An 18,719-nucleotide genomic window follows, 5' to 3' on the forward strand; every position below is an offset into this window, starting at 1 on the left:
AAATAAATTTTGAAAAATAGTATAGGAACAAATCGAACCCACTAAATATACAGTGTGTCATTAAGGAAATTATTCCCCTCAAGTACCCGAGGTTCTGGAATACATCTGTCACGACCCGGATTTTCCACCCTCAGGAGTCGTGATGGCGCCTACTAATGTGAGCTAGGCAAGCCAATCCTTTAAACTAATTACTTCATTATCCATTTTTTTCTTTTTAACCAACATAAAGCGATAACGTATAAACAACGGAAATTTAAATTTGAGCGAAAGAAAACGATAAAATATCTGAAATCTGTATCTATTACAACTGCTTAAGCCTTAATCATCCAAAACCTAGTGTCACAGTACCACAGACGGTCTAAGACTGCTAAATACAAGGTCTGAAAATAAAGACACATTGTTTCTGAAGCAGAAAAATGAAACAGGAAATAAAAGATAGAGGAGACACCAGGACCTGCGAACGCCTGCAGGTCTACCTTGGATCTCCGCGTGGACGGAAGGTAGCCTCCAAACTACGGTCGAAGAGCTGCTCCGGGATCTGCACATACTACAGAGTGTAGTATCAATACAACCAACCCCATGTGCTGGTAAGTGCCTAGCCTAACCTTGGCGAAATAGGACGAGGCTAGGACCGGACTACCAATTAAACCTGTGCAGTTATATAATATACAACGGAAAGTAAAACATGCATAAATAAGTAAAGGTGGGAGGGGGAAAGCATGCTTTGGGGAATAATAGGTAAAAACAGAATATATCAAGAGAATTATGAAGGAACCAAAATCCAACTGCTAACAAGGATAAGAGAAACAAAGGAAGAATTCACTTTCATTTCACATCTTGTTGCAGGCGTGCAACCCGCTCCCATTTTATGTATCTCGTTGCAGGCGTGCAACCCGATCCCATTTCATGTATCTCGTGGCAGGCGTGCCACCCGCTCCCATTTCATGTATCTCGTGGTAGGCGTGCCACCTGCTCCCATTTCATTTATCTCGTGGCAGGCGTGTCACCCGCTCCCATTTCATTTATCTCGTGGCAGGCATGCCACCCGCTCCCATTTCATTTATCTCGTGGCAGGCATGCCACCCGCTCCTATTTCATTTATCTTGTGGCAGGCGTGCCACCAACTTCCATTTTATTTATCTCGTGGTAGGCGTGCCACTCGCTTCTATTTCATTTATCTTGTTGCAGGCGTGCCACCAACTCCCATTTCATTTATCTTGTGGCAGGTGTCCCACCCGATCCCAGTTACAAATCAACAACAATCACAACGAATCCCGGCAAGGAAACAAGAGCAATATAACAACATCCCGGCAAGGGAACAATAATATTTCAATAACATGTGAAGTGCAATAATTCACAACGGAGTCATAACAATTACAATACAAGACTCACGGGCATGCTTGATACCAATGCATAGATACTCGTCACCATGCCTATACGTCGTACTCCACAATTAACACGTAGCAATTACGACACAACTCCTAATCCCTCAAGCTAAGGTTAGACCAAACACTTACCTCGATGCCATGAACACAATTCATGTTTCAATTATAGCTTTACCCCTTGATTCTATCACCAATTCGCTCGTATCTAGTCACAAGTTGCTTAATTACATCAATAAACGCTAAATAAATCAATTTGAATGCATGAAAATGAATTTTCCAAAGTTTTGCCCAAAAAGTCAAATATAGCCCCTGGGCCCACATGGTCAAAACCCGAGGTTCGAACCAAAACCCGATTACCCATTTCCCACGAACCCAAATCTATAATTTGTTTTGAAATCGGACCTCAAATCGAGGTCCAAATCCCCAATTTTTAAAAAATCTAGGTTCTACCCAAAACACCCAAATTCCCTCATGAAAATCATTGATTTTGAGTTAAAATCATGCCAAAAGATGTTAATGACTGAAGGAAACTAGTTAAAAACGACTTACAATTGATTTGGAAGAAGAGTTGTTCTTGAAAAATTTCCCTAGGGAGTTTGTGTTTTGAAAAGATGTGAAAAATGGTTGGTTTTCGGCTAAGTATAAAAGTTGCAGGTCGCAGATGTGGGAATTGCGAACAGGGGTTCGCAATTGCGAACCCCGACCCCTACTAAGTTGGGAATTGCGAAAACAGGGCTCACATTTGCGAACCCTTCAGGAAATTTGGACTTTCGCATTTGCGAAGAGACACTCTCATTTGCGAGGTCAGAATTGCGAAGAATTATCTCGCATTTGCGAGGAAGGGCAGGCCTGGGCTGGTTCGCATTTGCGATTTGCGATATCGCATTTGCGAGCCAAATGCTAAGCCTGCAGACCTAATCACACCAGCAAAATCCTGCAATTTTTTATGTCTAAAAATCCACCCCGTGGCCTATCCAAAACTCACCCGAGCCCTCCGGGCTCCAAATCAAACATGCACACAACCTCAAAAACATCATACGGACTTATTCGTGTAATCAAATCACCAAAATAACATCATGAACATCGAATTAAACCTCAAAATCAATGAAATTTTTCAAAACTTCTTTAAACATCCAATTTTGCATTTAAGGTCCGAATCACGTCAAATGGATTCCGTTTCTTACCAAACTTTACCGACAACACATATAAATCATATTGAACCTGTACCGGGCTCCGGAGCCATAACACGGGCCCGATACCACATGTTTCACATAACATTTCACTTTCATAAACCTTTATATTTTTCAGAAAACAATTTCTTTCAAAAATTTATTTCTCGTACTTGGGACCTCGGAATTCGATTCCGAGCATACGCCCAAGTCCCATATTTTTCCACGGACCCTCCAGGACCATCAAATCATGGGTCTGGGTCCGTTTACCCAAATTGTTGACCGAAGTCAACTTAAATGCATTTTAAGTCAAAATTTCAATACGTTTCACAGATTTTCACATAATAGCTTTCCGGTTACGCGCCCGGACCATGCACACAAATCGAGGTGATGCTGAAAGAGGTTTCTAAGGCCTCGAAATGCAGAATTCATTTTAAAAACAAGTGATGACCTTTTGGGTCATCATATTCTCCACCTCTAAAACAACCGTTCGTCCTCGAACATGCATAAGAAGGAAGTACCTGAGTCGGGGAAAAAATGGGGATAACAGCTCCGCATATCGGACTTAGACTCCTAAGTCGATGCCTCAACAGGCTGATCTCTCCACTCTAAATGAGGTAAACCCGGCAAGGCTAAGGTCACAGTCTTGGCATGACATCCAAGATAGCGTAGTAAGGTGATAACCAGTCCATCCCTAATATGACATCGAAATTGACCATGTCCAGAAGTAGCAAATCTACACGAGTCTGAAGACCTCCAATCACAACTATACATTAACAATGGACTCGATATACCATAATAGAATTACCCACCGGTGTAGACACATAAACAGGAACACTGAAAGAATCACTAAGCATGACCAGATACGGTGCAAAATAAGAGGACACATACGAGTATGTAGACCCTGGATCAAATAACACCGAAGTATCTCTATCACAAACCATAACAGTACCTGTGATAATTGCATCGGAAGCCTCAGCCTCGGGCCTGGTTGGAAGAGCATAACATCGGGGCTAGGCCCCACCACCATAAACTACATCTCTAGGATGGCCTGCTGCTGGCTGGCCTCCACCTCTAGCGGCCTGAGCTCCACCTCTAATACCTCTACCTCCACCTTTAGCACTACTACCCCCAACTCTAGCTGGATGGGCAGGCTGTGGAACACCTGGTGCCTGAAGCATGGCACAGGAACCCTGATGGTGAGAGCTACTTGGTGCTTGAGGGCAATACCTAGCAATGTGCCTCGTGTCGCCACAAGTAAAACAAGCCGTCGACCACTGGGGATGACAACCCTGGAAACTCTAAAGCGGCGGTGCACTGATAGGAGTTGGTAGTGCACTATAGGTCTGCTGATCAGAATACTGCGTATGAGAACCACAGCCACCTGAAGCATCATGAGAAACCTGAAGTGCTGACTGAAAAGGCCTAGGAGGATGGCCTCTACTATATGAATCTTTGCCTCCAGATGAGGTACCACTGAATCGGCCTGAATGACGAGGCCTATTGTCAGACCCCTGACCACCTCCCTACGATAGAACCATCTCAACTCTCCTAGCTACATTGGCCGCCTCCAGGAAAGAAATCTCACTCCTAGTCTCCCTAGCCATCTGAAGACGAATAGGCTGAATAAGTCCATCAATGAACCTCCTCCTCTCTCTCTCTATCTCTCTCTTTCGGTGGGAAGTATGATAAGACCATGACGAGCCAAGCCGATGAATCTAGTCTCATACTGGGTAACAGTCATAGAACCCTGCTGAAGACGCTCAAACTGCCTCCGATAGGCCTCTCTTTGAGTGACGGGGAGAAACTTCTCCAAAAATAGCTGAGTAAACTGCTCCCAAGTCAAAGCTGGTGATTTGGCTGGTCTAGCCAAACAATAATCTCTCCACCATGTCTTGGCGGATCCAGACAAGTAAAAAGTAGCAAAATCGACCCCATTGGTCTCAACTATCCCCATGTTCATGAGATCCTCATGACAGCTGTCTAGATAATCCTGGGGGTCCTCAAAAGATGCACCGCTGAAAGTAGTAGTGAAGAGCTTGGTGAACCTGTCCAATCTCCACAAAGCATCGACATACATAACTGCTCCATCTTCGGTCTGAGCTACCATACCCGGCTGAACTGCTCCAACTGGCTGAACTTCTGGATTCTGAAACTGAGGAGCTACCTGCTCTAGAGTGCGAGTAGCAAGAGTCTGGGCTCCTCCTCCATCCTGAGAGACAGTTGGTGCTACATGAAGCAAACCTACCCGGGTGACACTCTCCATAAGGCCCACTAGACGGACCAGAGCATCCTGGAGTACTAGGGTAGCAATAAACCCTCTGGGACTTGAGCTGGGCCCACCATAACTGTCTGGGCCGGAACCTCATCATCAAAGTCAACCTGAGCCTCCGCCGCTGGTGCTGCTGCTTTGGGCTGAGCTCTACCCCTACCTTGGCCTCTAGCACGGCCTCGGCCTTACCCTCTGCCCCTCGTGGGAGCTGCTATTGGGGGCTCGGGCTGCTGGTCAGTGGATAAGGAAGCGTGTGTTCTCGCCATCTGCGAATGAACAGAGTTGAAATTCGATTAGCATTGAGAAACCAAACCGTACAATAGGAAGGAATAAATGTGAAGATTTTCCTAACTCTGTAGCCTCTGCGGGATAAATACAGACGTTTCCGTACCGATCTCTCAGACTCTACTAAGTTTGTCTGTGAACTGTGAGACCCATGTAACCTAGAGATCTGATACCAACTTGTCACGACCTAGATTTCCCACCCTCGGGAGTCGTGATGGCGCCTACTAATGTGAGCTAGGCAATCCAATCCTTTAAACTAATTACTTCATTATCCATTTACTTTTTTTAACCAACATAAAGCGATAACGTATAAACAACAAATTTATATTTAAGCGGAAGAAAACAATAAAATATCTGAAATCTATATCTATTACAACTACTTAAGCCTTAATCACCCAAAACCTGGTGTCACAGTACCACAGACAGTCTAAGACTACTAAATACAAGGTCTGAAAATAAAAGACACATTGTTTCTGAAGCAAAAAGATGAAACAGGAAACAAAAGATAGAGGAGATGACAGGGCCTGCGAACGCCTGCAGTCTACCTTGGATCTCCATGTGGATGGAAGGTTGCCTCCAAAATACGGTCCAAGAGCTGCTCCGGGATCTGCACATAGTGCAGAGTGTAGTATACACACAACTGACCCCATGTGCTGGTAAATGCCTAACCTAACCTTGGCGAAGTAGTGAGAGGCTAGGACCAGACTACCAATTAAACCTGTGCAGTTATATAATATGCAACGGAAAGTAAAACAGGAATAAACAAGTAAAGGTGGGAGGGGGAAAGCATACTTCGAGGAATAATAGGTAAAAACAGAATATCAAGAGAATTATAAAGGAACCAAAATCCAACTGCTAACAAAGATAAGGGAAACAAAGGCAGAATTCACTTTCATTTCACATCTTGTTGTAGGCGTGCAACCCACTCCCATTTCACGTATCTCGTTGTAGGCATGCAACCCGCTCCCATTTCATGTATCTCGTGGCTGGCGTGCCACCCGCTTCCATTTCATGTATCTCGTGGAAGGCGTGCCACACGCTCCTATTTCATTTATCTCGTGGCAGGCGTGTCTCCCGCTCCCATTTCATTTATCTCATGGCAAGCATGTCACCCGCTTCCATTTCTTTTATCTTGTGGCAGGCGTGCCACCCGATCCCAGTTACAAATCAACAACAATCACAACGAATCCCGGCAAGGGAACAAGATCAATATAACAACATCCCGGTAAGGGAACAATAATATTTCAATAACATGTGAAGTGCAATAATTTACAACGGAGTTATAACAATTATAATACAAGACTCACGGGCATGCTTGACACTGACTATAGATACTCGTCACCATGCCTATACATCGTACTCCACAATTAACACGTAGCAAATAAGACACAACTCCTAATCTCTCAAGCTAAGGTTAGACCAAACACTTACCTCGATGCCACGAACACAATTCACGTTTCAATTATAGCTTACTGTCATGACCCTAAACCCGATCCCGGTTGTGATGGCGCCTCTCGTGAAAACCAGGCCAGCCAATTAAACCCAATTCACTTTTTAAACAGTTAAATAACATAAAAGAAGTCTAAAACATGATATAGCAATACTAAGTAGCGGATAATGCCAATAAAGTACGGAAGTACAACCCAACACAATCCTAACCGGGGTGTCACAAATCACGAGCATCTATGGGCCATAATATAAATCTGCTAAAATCATAAACTACTACAAATGTTTGAAAAGGAACAAAAGTGCTAGAGGGGTAGAGACACGGGGCTGCGGACGTCAACAACTACCTTCTAATCTCCGAAAGACCCGCCTGGGACTAGAGGAAATCAGCACTCCAGAGCAGAACCAGCAACGCCAGAATCTGCACACAGGGGTGCAGGGAGTAAAGTGAGTACTCCAACTCAGTGAGTAACAAATGTAAATAACGACTGAAAGTAAGAGAACACGTAAGGCACAAGGCATTCTACAATGAAGCAGTAAAACCATTTCAAAGCAGTACAATAGTGGAAAGTCAAGTAAAATCCTCTTTCAACAAATAAACAAGTAACTGACAGGTAACTAAGGTAGAGTAAGCAAATAGAAGTTCGCCTCTCAGGCACAGTATCACCACATCTGCCCCTCCGGCAATATCTCAGAACAATAGCAGCCCCTCGGGCTCAATTTTACATCACAATGGGTATTCGCGCTCACTGGGGGTGTGCAGACTCCTGGAGGGGGCCCTTACGGCCCAAGCGCAATAACAAGCCATCTCGTGGCATCAAATCTAGGCTCTCGGCCTCATATCAATCAAGCCACCTCGTGGCGTATATATCTCAGGCCCTCGGCCTCAAATCAGTATCAGTGTTTCCTCACAACTAGGCCCTTAGCCTTACTCAGTCAAAATTACTCACAAGCCCCTCGGGCAATAGTAAAACAATGTTTCTCAGCCCAAACATCATTAAAATATCATTTAAGTCTTAAAACTGAGTAAACATGACTGAGTATGAAAACAATGGAAAATAACATGACTGAGTTCAAGTATATAGTCAAAATAGTGAGGAAATAGTAATGAAAATCCCCGAAGGGTTCAAACAGTTGGCACGAAGCCTAAATATGGCATTCAACCCAAATCATGATGATATCAAATAAGATTCAGTCAAATACGCAGTAAAATCATCAACTGGGATGGATCAATTCACAATGCCCAATAGTACATGACCCCACGCTCGTCATCAAGCGTGTGTCTCGCCTCAATATAGCACTACGATGTGCAAATCTGGGGTTTCAAACCCTCAGGACATCATTTACAATCATTACTCACCTCAAACCGGCTAAATCTCTAGCTCGCGACGCCTTTGCCCCTCGAATCGGCCTCTACGCGCATCGAATCTATCCAAAATCAGAACAAGGACGTCAAAATATGTTAAGGAAACAAAGCCCAAGCGAAAACAATCAATAAAGAGCACAAATTTCAAAATTAACAAAACCCGAGCCCCGGGCCCACTTCTCGAAACTCAGAAATTTTCGCATCATTAGATTCTTTATCTCCCCACGAGTTTATACATGTCAAAAGTTCTTAAATCCGACCTCAAATGGTCCTCCAAATCCCCAATCGAAAGCCCAATTTCTCAAGCCCTAGTTCTTCAATTTTAGGCTTAGTTTTCATGATTTTCTAGGTAGATTTCGCAATAGAATCGAGTTTTAAGTCCAAATTTCTTACCTCCAAACGTTTTTCCTTGAATCCCTCTTTAATCTCCTTCAAAAAGCTCTAAAAATGATCAACTATGGAGGAAAATAGACCCACATTCGCGGACAAGACGACCTTTTAAACTTCTGCCCAGGCCTGGAAATCCTTCTTCGCGAACGTGGTCAAAGCCTCGCGTTCGCGAAGCACAAACTTATTTTGACAAAATTTCCTTCTGCGTGATCATGACCAAGCCCTCGTGAATGGGATGCTTTACCCAGGTGACCCTTCGCGAACGTGCTCCATTTCCCGCGAACGCGAAGATCAACTTGTCTTCCAACCCAGCTGGCCCAGTTCTTCTACGCGATCGCGAACACCTTCTCGCGAATGCGATGCACAGCCTCACAGCCCTTCACGAACGCGAAGGCTAAATATTCACCTCCCTCAGCAGACTCTTCACGAACATGAGGGTCCTCCCGCAAATGCGAAGACCAAAATGTCTGCAACTGCTGGAACTGTTTTTTTCTGCAATTTTCCAAACTCCAAAATGGTCCGATTGACCACCCAAAACTCACCCGAGGCCTCCGGGACCTCAACCAAAAGCACCAACATATCCTAAAACCTTATTCAAACTTGTTCCAATCATCAAAACACCTCAAACAACATCAAATCAACCAAAACACATCGGATTCAAGTCTAAGTGTCTAAAATCTTCCGAAATACGCTTTTGATCAAAAACCCAACCAAACCACGTCCGAATGACCTGAAATTTTGCGCACACATCCCAAATGACATAACGAAGCTACTGCAACTCTCAGAATTCCATTATGAACCCTATATCAAAATCTCGCCTATCAACCGGAAATCGCCAAAATATCAACTTCGCCAATTCAATCCTAAATCTACTACGGACCTCCAAAATTCATTCCAATCGCGCTCCTAAGCCACAAATCACCTCCCGAAGATAACCGCACCATCGGAACTCGCATCCGATCCCTCTAACACATAAGTCAACATCCAGTTGACTTTTCCAAGTCAAACATCCTTAAAAGAGACTAAGTGTCTCAAACCTTACCAAAATCATTCCGGATCGATCCGACCAACCCGATACCATACAATACAGATAATGAAGCATAAATAAGCAGAAATGGGGGAAATAGAGTGGTAACTCATGAGACGATTGGTCGGGTCGTCACATCCTCCTCAACTTAAACAAACGTTCGTCCTCGAACGAGTCAAGAAACATACCTAAAGCCTCAAACAGGTGAGGATATCTACTCTGTATCTCCCGCTCGGTCTTCCAGGTACCCTCCTCCATGGGCCGACCTCTCCACTGCACTTTCACTGAAGCTATATCCTTTGACCTCAACTTTCGAACCTGACGACCCAAAATAGCTACTGGCTCCACATCATAGGTCAAATCATCATCCAATTGAACCGTACTGAAATCCAAAACATGAGACGGATCCTCAATATACTTTCGGATCATAGAAACATGAAATACCGGATGCACACGTGACAAGTTGGGTGGAAAAGCAAGCTCATAAACCACCTCCCCAATCCTCCGAAGCACCTCAAAAGGTCCAATGAACCACAGACTCAATTTCCCTTTCTTCCCAAATCTCATAACACCCTTCATAGGTGAAACCTTCAGTAGAACCTTCTCGCCCACCATGTAAGACACATCTCGAACCTTCCTGTCAGCATAACTCTTTTTCTTCGATTGCGCTGTATGAAGCCTCTCCTGAATCACTTTCATCTTCTCCAAAGCATCCTGCACCAAATCTGTCCCCAATAGCCTAGCCTCACCAGGCTCGAACCAACCAACTGGAGATCTACACCGCCTACCATACAAAGCCTCATATGGAGCCATCCGAATACTCGATTGGTAGATGTTGTTATAAGCAAACTATACAAGCGGCAGAAACTGATCCTATGACCCTCCGAAATCAATGACACAAGCACGCAACATATCCTCTAATGTCTGAATAGTGCGTTCAGACTGCCCATCCGTCTGAGGGTGAAAAACTGTTCTCAACTCAACCTCAGTACACAGCTCTAGCTGCACAGACCTTAAAAACTGCGATGTAAACTAAGTGCCTCTATCTGAAATGATAGAAACTGGGACACCATACAAACGAACAATCTACCATATACAGATCTCTGCCAACCGCTCTAAAGAATAGGTAGTACACAGAGGAATGAAGTGCGCAGACTTGGTTAGCCGATCCATAATCACCCAAATAGCATCGAACTTTCTCAAAGTCCGTGGAAGTCCAACAATTAAGTCCAAAGTGATCCTCTCCTATTTCCACTCAGGAATATCCATTTGCTATAGCAAACCACCCGGTCTCTGATGCTCATATTTCACCTATTGACAATTGAGACACCAAGCTACAAATCCCATAATATCTTTCTTCATTCTTCTCCACCAGTAGTGCTACCTCAAATCCTGATACATCTTCGCGGCACCCGGATGATTGGAATACCGCGAGCTATGGGCCTCCTCAAGAATCAACTCCCGAAGCCCATCTACATTGGGCACACAAATCTGGCCCTGCATCCTCAACACCCCATCATCACCAATGGTCACATCTCTAGCATCATCATGCTGAACTCTGTCCCTAAGGACTAGCAAATGTGGATCATCATACTAGCGCTCTCTGATGCGATCATATAAGGAAGACCGAGAAACTACACAAGCCAATACCCGACTAGGCTCCGAAATATCTAACCTCATGAACCGATTGGCCAAGGCTTGAACATCAACTGCAAGAGGTCTCTCCCAACTAGGATATATGCCAAACTCCCCATACTCACTGCCTTTCGGCTTAAAGCATCGCCACCACGTTGGCCTTTCCCGGATGAAACAATATAGTGATATCATAATCCTTATGCAACTCCAACCATCTCCGCTGCCTCAAATTAAGATCCCTTTGCTTGAACAAATGCTGAAGACTGCGATGATCAGTGAACACCTCACAAGCTACGCCATACAAGTAATGCCTCCAAATCTTCAATGCGTGAACTATGGCAGTCAACTCCAAATCATGAATGGGGTAGTTCTTCTTATGGGGCTTCAACCGACGAGAAGCATAAGCAATAACTCTACCATCCTACATCAATACACAACCAATACCAACTCTTGAAGCATCACAATACACGATATATGAACCTGAAGCTAATGACAAAACTAACACTGGAGCTGTGATCAAGGCTGTCTTGAGCTTCTGAAAGCTCTCCTCACACTCGTCCGACCATACAAATGAAATACCCTTTTGAGTCAACTTGGTCAAGGGCAATGCGATAGATGAGAATCCCTGAATGAACCGGCGATAATAGCCTGCCAAACCAAGAAAGCTGCGAATCTCTATGGTTGACGATGGTCTGGGCCAACTCTGGACCGCCTCTATCTTCTTTAGATCAACCTAAATACCCTCGCTGGACACCACGTGCCCCAAGAAAGCCACTGAACTAAGCCAAAACTCACACTTGGAGAATTGTGCATAAAGCTTCTCCTCCCTCAATGTCTGCAACACTACTCTCAAATGCTCCGCGTTCTCCTCCTGACTACGCGAATACACCAGAATATCATCAATGAAGACTATGATGAATGAATCGAGATAAGGCCAGAACACGTTGTTCATCAAACGCATGAACAATGCCGGGACATTGGTCAGCCCAAAACACATTACCAAGAACTCATAATGACCATATCGGGTCCTGAAAGGCATCTTAAGAATATCCGAGTCCCTGATCTTCAACTGGTGATAACCTAAACGGAGATCAATCTTGGAGAACACCCTCGCTCCCTGAAGCTGGTCAAATAAATCATCAATGCAAGGTAAAGGATACTTGTTCTTGATTGTTACCTTGTTCAATTGCCTATAATCAATGCACATTCTCATTGTGCCATCCTTATTCTTCACAAACAAAACCGGCACACCCCAAGGTGACACACTAGGCCGAATGAACCCTTTATCAAGGAGTTCCTGAAGCTTTTCTTTTAATTCCTTCAACTATGCTGGTGCCATACCATACGGTGGAATATAAATGGGTTGAGTGCTCAGCACCAGGTCAATACCAAAGTCAATATCCCTGTCCAGTGGTATGCCCCGCAGGTCTGCAAGAAACACATCGGGAAAATTCCTCACAACTGGAACATAATCAATACTGGGAGCCTCAGCTCTGACATCCCTTACAAATGCTAGATATGAAAGGCAACCCTTCCTAACCATACGCTGGTCTTTCAAGAATGAGATCCTCTACTGGGAACATAATCAGTCACACCTCGCCACTCGATCCGTGGCATACTCGGTATAGCCACTGTCTTAGCATGACAGTCTAAAATAGCACGACACAGAGATAGCCAATCTATGCCCAAAATGACATCAAAATCCACCATGGTCAACAATAATAGAGCCACTCAGGTCTCCAGACCCCCATTAGTCACCACATATGACCGGTACACACGGTCTACAACAACAATATTGCCCACCGGGGTAGATACATGAACAGGTAACGCAAGAAACTCACAGGGCGTACCCAAATAACGAGCAAAGTATGATGACACATAAGAAAAGGTGGAACTAGGATTAAATAATATAGAAGCATCTCTGTGGTTGACTGAAACATACCTGTAATGACAACATCTGAAGCAATAGCATCGGGTCTGCCTGGGAGTGCATAGAAATCGGCCTGACCACCCCTGATCGACCTCCCCTCCCCTCTGGGATGACCTCTAGCTGACTGACCCCCACCCCTAACTGGCTGAGCGGTTGGTGATGAAGCATCTAGCGCTGAAGCCGATGACTGACCCCTCTACTAGGACAAACTAGCAACACGACGAGGACACCGCATCCATATGTGACCCATCTCACCATACTCATAACAACTCCCAGTTGCTGGAGAAGGGGACTGAAGGGAACCCCTCGTATCGAATTGACTAGCAGATGCACTCAGCATAGAAGAGCCCTGAACTGATGGAGCCCGGGTCGAACTCTAAGTTGGAAGGGCGCTAAGTGATGACTGGCCCTGTTGAGATCCATGATAACCATGACCCGAAGATGCCCCATGATAACCTGGGTGAGCTGACTGAGCAGACCTTAATGAACGGCTTCTGTTGTGCTGAAACTGGCCCCTCGAAGGAGCGCCACTATAACTACCAGATCCTCAAGGCCTCTTGGCCTCCCTCTCCTCTCGCTCCTGACGGCGAACCGTCTCATTCTCACGGACGATATCCAACACCTCCTCGAAGGTAGCACCAGTCACCCTTTCCCTGGTAAAAAGAATACGGAGATGATAAGTAAGACCATCAACAAACCTCCTGATCCTCTCTCGATCTGTCAGAACCAACTAGATGGCATGACGAGCCAACTTAGAAAACCTCAACTCATACTGTGACACAGTCATATCCCCCTGTCGCAACCACTCAAACTACCTACGCAACTCCTCTCTGCAGGACTGCGGCACATACTTCTCCAGGAAGAGAACGGAGAACTGCTGCCAAGTAAGGGGCGCTGCACCAATAAGCCTACGCCTCTCATACGCCTCCCACTAAGTGAAGTCAGCCCCAGAAAACTGAAAGGTAGTAAATGCCACACCACTAGTCTCAAGAATCCCTACTGTACGAAGCATCTGCTGGCACTTATCCAAGAAACCCTGGGCATCATCGGAGGCTGGAGTCTACCAAACCTCTCAAGTCAATGCTGCTCATCATTCGGCATAACTGGTACCACAAACTCCTGAGCTGGAGCAACCGGCTGGGCTGGAGGTGCCCCCGGCATCTGAAGTCCCTGCACAACCTGCTCAGGTGTGTGAGCAGCGGGGGTCTGATTGCCTCCCCCGGTCTGTGAAGTAGCTGCAGCTGTAGTGGCTGAAACTGCCTGAGCCAGGCCAGTGCAAACTGATAAGATCTGTGCCAAGGCCTCTTGAAGACCCGAAATCACGATGGGCACAGCTGGTGCCTAAATTGGTGCTGCTAGAGCATACACAACTGGAGCCTAATCCTGAGTTGGGGCAGCTGGTGGATCCACAGGTGCTGCACTCGCTGCTCTGCCTCTACCATGTCCACAACCGCGTCCACAACCTCTGGTAGCCACAGTTGGTGGCACTGGTGGTCGTCCACCCCGTCCGGTAGTGTGTGTCCTCACCTTCTGTGAGAGAATAGAATAAGAGAAGTTTAGCACTCGGATCAACAAGTTCGCACGACAAACATTTCAAGAATATGAAGTTTTTCCTAAAGGTTCTACAACCTCTCAAGGATAAATACAGACGTCTCCGTACCGATCCACGAGACTCTACTAAACCTGCTCATGACTCGTGAGACCTATGTAACCTAGGCTCTAATACCAACTTGTCACGACCCTAAACCCGATCCCGGTCGTGATGGCGCCTCTCATAAAGACAAGGCCAGCCAATTAAACCCAATTCACTTTTTAAACAGTTAAATAACATAAAAGCAGTCTAAAACATGATATAGCAATACTAAGTAGCGGATAATGCCAATAAAGTGCGGAAGTACAACCCAACACAACCCTAACCGGGGTGTCACAAGTCACGAGCATCTATGATCCATAATATAAGTCTGCTAAAGTCATAAACTACTAAAAATGTTTGAAAAAGAACAAAAGTACTAGAGGAGTAGAGACACGGGGTTGCGGACGTCAACAGCTACCTCGTAATCTCCGAAAGGCCCACCTGGGACTGGAGGAAATCAGCACTCCAGAGCGGAACTAGCAACACCTGAATCTGTACACAGGGGTACATGGAGTAAAGTGATTACTCCAACTCAGTGAGTAACAAATGTAAATAACGACTGAAAGTAAGAAAACACGTAAGGCACAAGGCATTCTACAATGAAGCAGTAAAACCATTTAAAAGAAATACAATAGTGGAAAGTCAAGTAAAATCCTCTTTCAACAAATAAACAAGTAACTGACAAGTAATTAAGGTAGAGTAAGCAAATAGAAGTTCGCCCCTCGGGCACAGTATCAGCACATCCACCACTCGGGCAACATCTCAGAACAATAGCAGCCCCTCGGGCTCAATCTCACATCACAATGGGTATTCGCGCTCACTGGGGGTGTGCAGACTCCTGGAGGGGCCCCTTACGGCCCAAGCGTAATAACAAGCCATCTCGTGGCATCAAATCTAGGTCCTCAGCCTCATATCAATCAATCCACCTTGCGGCATATATATCTCAGGCCCTCGACCTCAAATCAGTATCAGTGTTTCCTCACAACTAGGCCCTCGACCTTACTCAGTCAAAAATACTCACAAGCCCCTCGGGCAATAGTAAAACAGTGTTTCTCAGCCCAAACATCATTAAAATATCATTTAAGTCTTAAAACTGAGTAAACATGGCTGAGCATGAAAACAATGGAAAATAACACGACTGTGTTCAAGTATATAGTCAAAACAGTGAGGAAATTGTAATAAAAATCCCCGAAGGGTTCAAACAGATGACACGAAGCTTAAATATGGCACTCAACCCAAATCATGATGATAGCAAATAAGATTCAGTCAAATACGCAGTAAAATCATCAACTGGGACGGATCAATTCACAATGCCCCATAGTACATGACCCCATGCTCGTCATCAAGCGTGTGTCTCACCTCAATATAGCACTACGATGTGCAAATCTGGGGTTTCAAACCCTCAGGACATCATTTACAATCATTACTCACCTCGAACCAATCTAGCTCGCAATGCCTTTGCCCCTCGAATTGGCCTCCACGCGCGCCGAATCTATCCAAAATCCGAACGAGGACGTCAAAATATACTAAGGGAACAAAGCCCAAGTGAAAACAATCAATAAAGGGCACAAATCCCGAAATTAGCAAAACCCGAGCCCCGGGCCCACTTCTCGAAACTCAAAAATTTTCATCATTAGATTCCTTATCTCCCCACGAGTTCATACATGTCAAAAGTTCTCAAATCCGACCCCAAATGGTCTTCCAAATCCCAAATCAAAAGCCCAATTTCTCAAATCCTAGTTCTTCAATTTTAGGCTTAGTTTTCATGATTTTCTAGGCAGATTTCACAAAAGAATCGAGTTTTAAGTCCAAAATTCTTACCTCCAAATATTTCCCCTTGAATCCCTCTTTAATCTCCTTCAAAAAGCTCTAAAAACGATCAACTATGGAGGAAAATAGACCCATATTCGCAGACAAGACGACCTTTTAAACATTCTGCCCATGCCTGGAAATCCTTCTTCGCGAACGCGGTCAAAGCCTCGCATTCGCGAAACACACACTTATTTTGACCAAATTTCCTTCTACGCGATCGTGATAAAGCCCTCGCGAATGGGATGCTTCACCCAGGTGACCCTTCGCGAACGTGCTCCATCTCCCGTGAATGCGAAGATCAACTTGACTTCTAACCCAACTGACTCAGTTCTTCTACGCGATCACGAACACCTTCTCGCGAACGCGATGCACAACCTCGTAGCCCTTCGCAGACGCGTCACCTGCCTCGCGAACGCGAAGGCTAAACCTTCACCTCCCTCAGTAGACTCTTCGCGAACGCGAAGACCAAAAATGTCTACAACTGCTGGAACTATTGTTTCTGCAATTTTCCAATCTCCAAAATGGTCCGATTGACCACCCGAAACTCACCCGAGGCCTCCGGGACCTCAACCAAAAGCACCAACATATCCTAAAACCTTATTCAAACTTGTTCCAATCATCAAAACACATCAAACAATATCAAATCAACCAAAACACATCGGATTCAAGTCTAAGTGTCTATAATCTTCCGAAATACGCTTTTGATAAAAAACCCAACCAAACCACGTCCGAATGACCTGAAATTTTGCGCACACATCCCAAATGACATAATGAAGCTACTGCAACTCTCAGAATTCCATTCTGAACCCTATATCAAAATCTCACCTATCAACCGGAAATCGCCAAAATATCAACTTCGCCAATTCAAGCCTAAATCTACTACGGACCTCCAAAATTCATTCCAATCGCGCTCCTAAGCCACAAATCACCTCCCGAAGATAACCGCACCATCAGAACTCGCATCCGATCCCTCTAACACATAAGTCAACATCCAGTTGACTTTTCCAAGTCAAACATCCTTAAAAGAGACTAAGTGTCTCAAACCTTACCAAAATCATTCCGGATCGATCCGACCAACCCAATACCATACAATACAGATAATGAAGCATAAAGAAGCAGAAATGGGAGAAATAGAGTGGTAACTTATGAGACGATTGGTCGGGTCGTCACATTTACCCCTTGATTCCACCACCAATTCGCTCGTATCTAGTCACAAGTTACTTAATTATATCAATAAACGCTAAATGAATCAATTCGAATGCGTGAAAATGAATTTTCCAAAGTTTTACCCAAAAAGTCAAAAATCGCCCCCGGGCCCACATGGTCAAAACCCGAGGTTCGAACTAAAACCCGATTACCCATTCCCCCACGAACCCAAATATATAATTTGTTTTGAAATCGGACCTCAAATCGAGGTCCAAATCCCCAATTTTTAAAAAACCTAGGTTCTACCCAAAACACCCAAATTCCCCCATGAAAATCATTGATTTTGAGTTGAAATCATATTAAAAGATGTTAATGACCGAAGGAAACTAGTTAAAAATGACTTACAATTGATTTGGAAGAAGAGTTGTTCTTGAAAAATCGCCCTAGGGAGTTTGTGTTTTGAAAAGATGTGAAAAATGGTTGATTTTCGGCTAAGTATAAAAGTTGCAGGTCGTAGATGTGGGAATTGCGAACAAGGGTTCGCAACTGCTAAGTTGGGAATTGCGAAACAGGGCTCACATTTGCGAACCCTTTAGGAAATTTGGACTTTCGCATTTGCAAAGGGACACTCACATTTGCGAGGTCGGAATTGTGAAGAATTATCCCATTTGTGAGGAAGGGTAGGCCTGGGCTGGTTCGCATTTGCGACCAAGCCCTCGCATTTGCGATATCGCATTTGCGTGCGAAGCCTGCAGGCCTGATCATACCAGCAAAATCCTGCAATTTTCTAAGTCTAAAAGTTCACCCCGTGGCTTATCCAAAACTCACCCGAGCCCTCGGGGTTCCAAACCAAACATACACACAGCCTCAAAAATATCCTACGGACTTATTCGTGTAATCAAATCACCAAAATAACATCATGAACATCGAATTAAACCTCAAAATCAATGAAATTTTTGAAAACTTCTTTAAACATCCAATTTTGCATTTAAGGTCCGAATCACGTCAAATGGATTCCGTTTCTTACCAAACTTTACCGACAACACATATAAATCATATTGAACCTGTACCGGGCTCCGGAGCCATAACACGGGCCCGATACCACATGTTTCACATAACATTTCACTTTCATAAACCTTTATATTTTTCAGAAAATAATTTCTTTCAAAAATTCATTTCTCGGACTTAGGACCTCAGAATTCGATTTCGAGCATACGCCCAAG

This window comes from Nicotiana sylvestris, chromosome 1, assembly GCF_000393655.2.
Source record: "Nicotiana sylvestris chromosome 1, ASM39365v2, whole genome shotgun sequence".
NCBI classification, from domain to species: domain Eukaryota; kingdom Viridiplantae; phylum Streptophyta; class Magnoliopsida; order Solanales; family Solanaceae; genus Nicotiana; species Nicotiana sylvestris.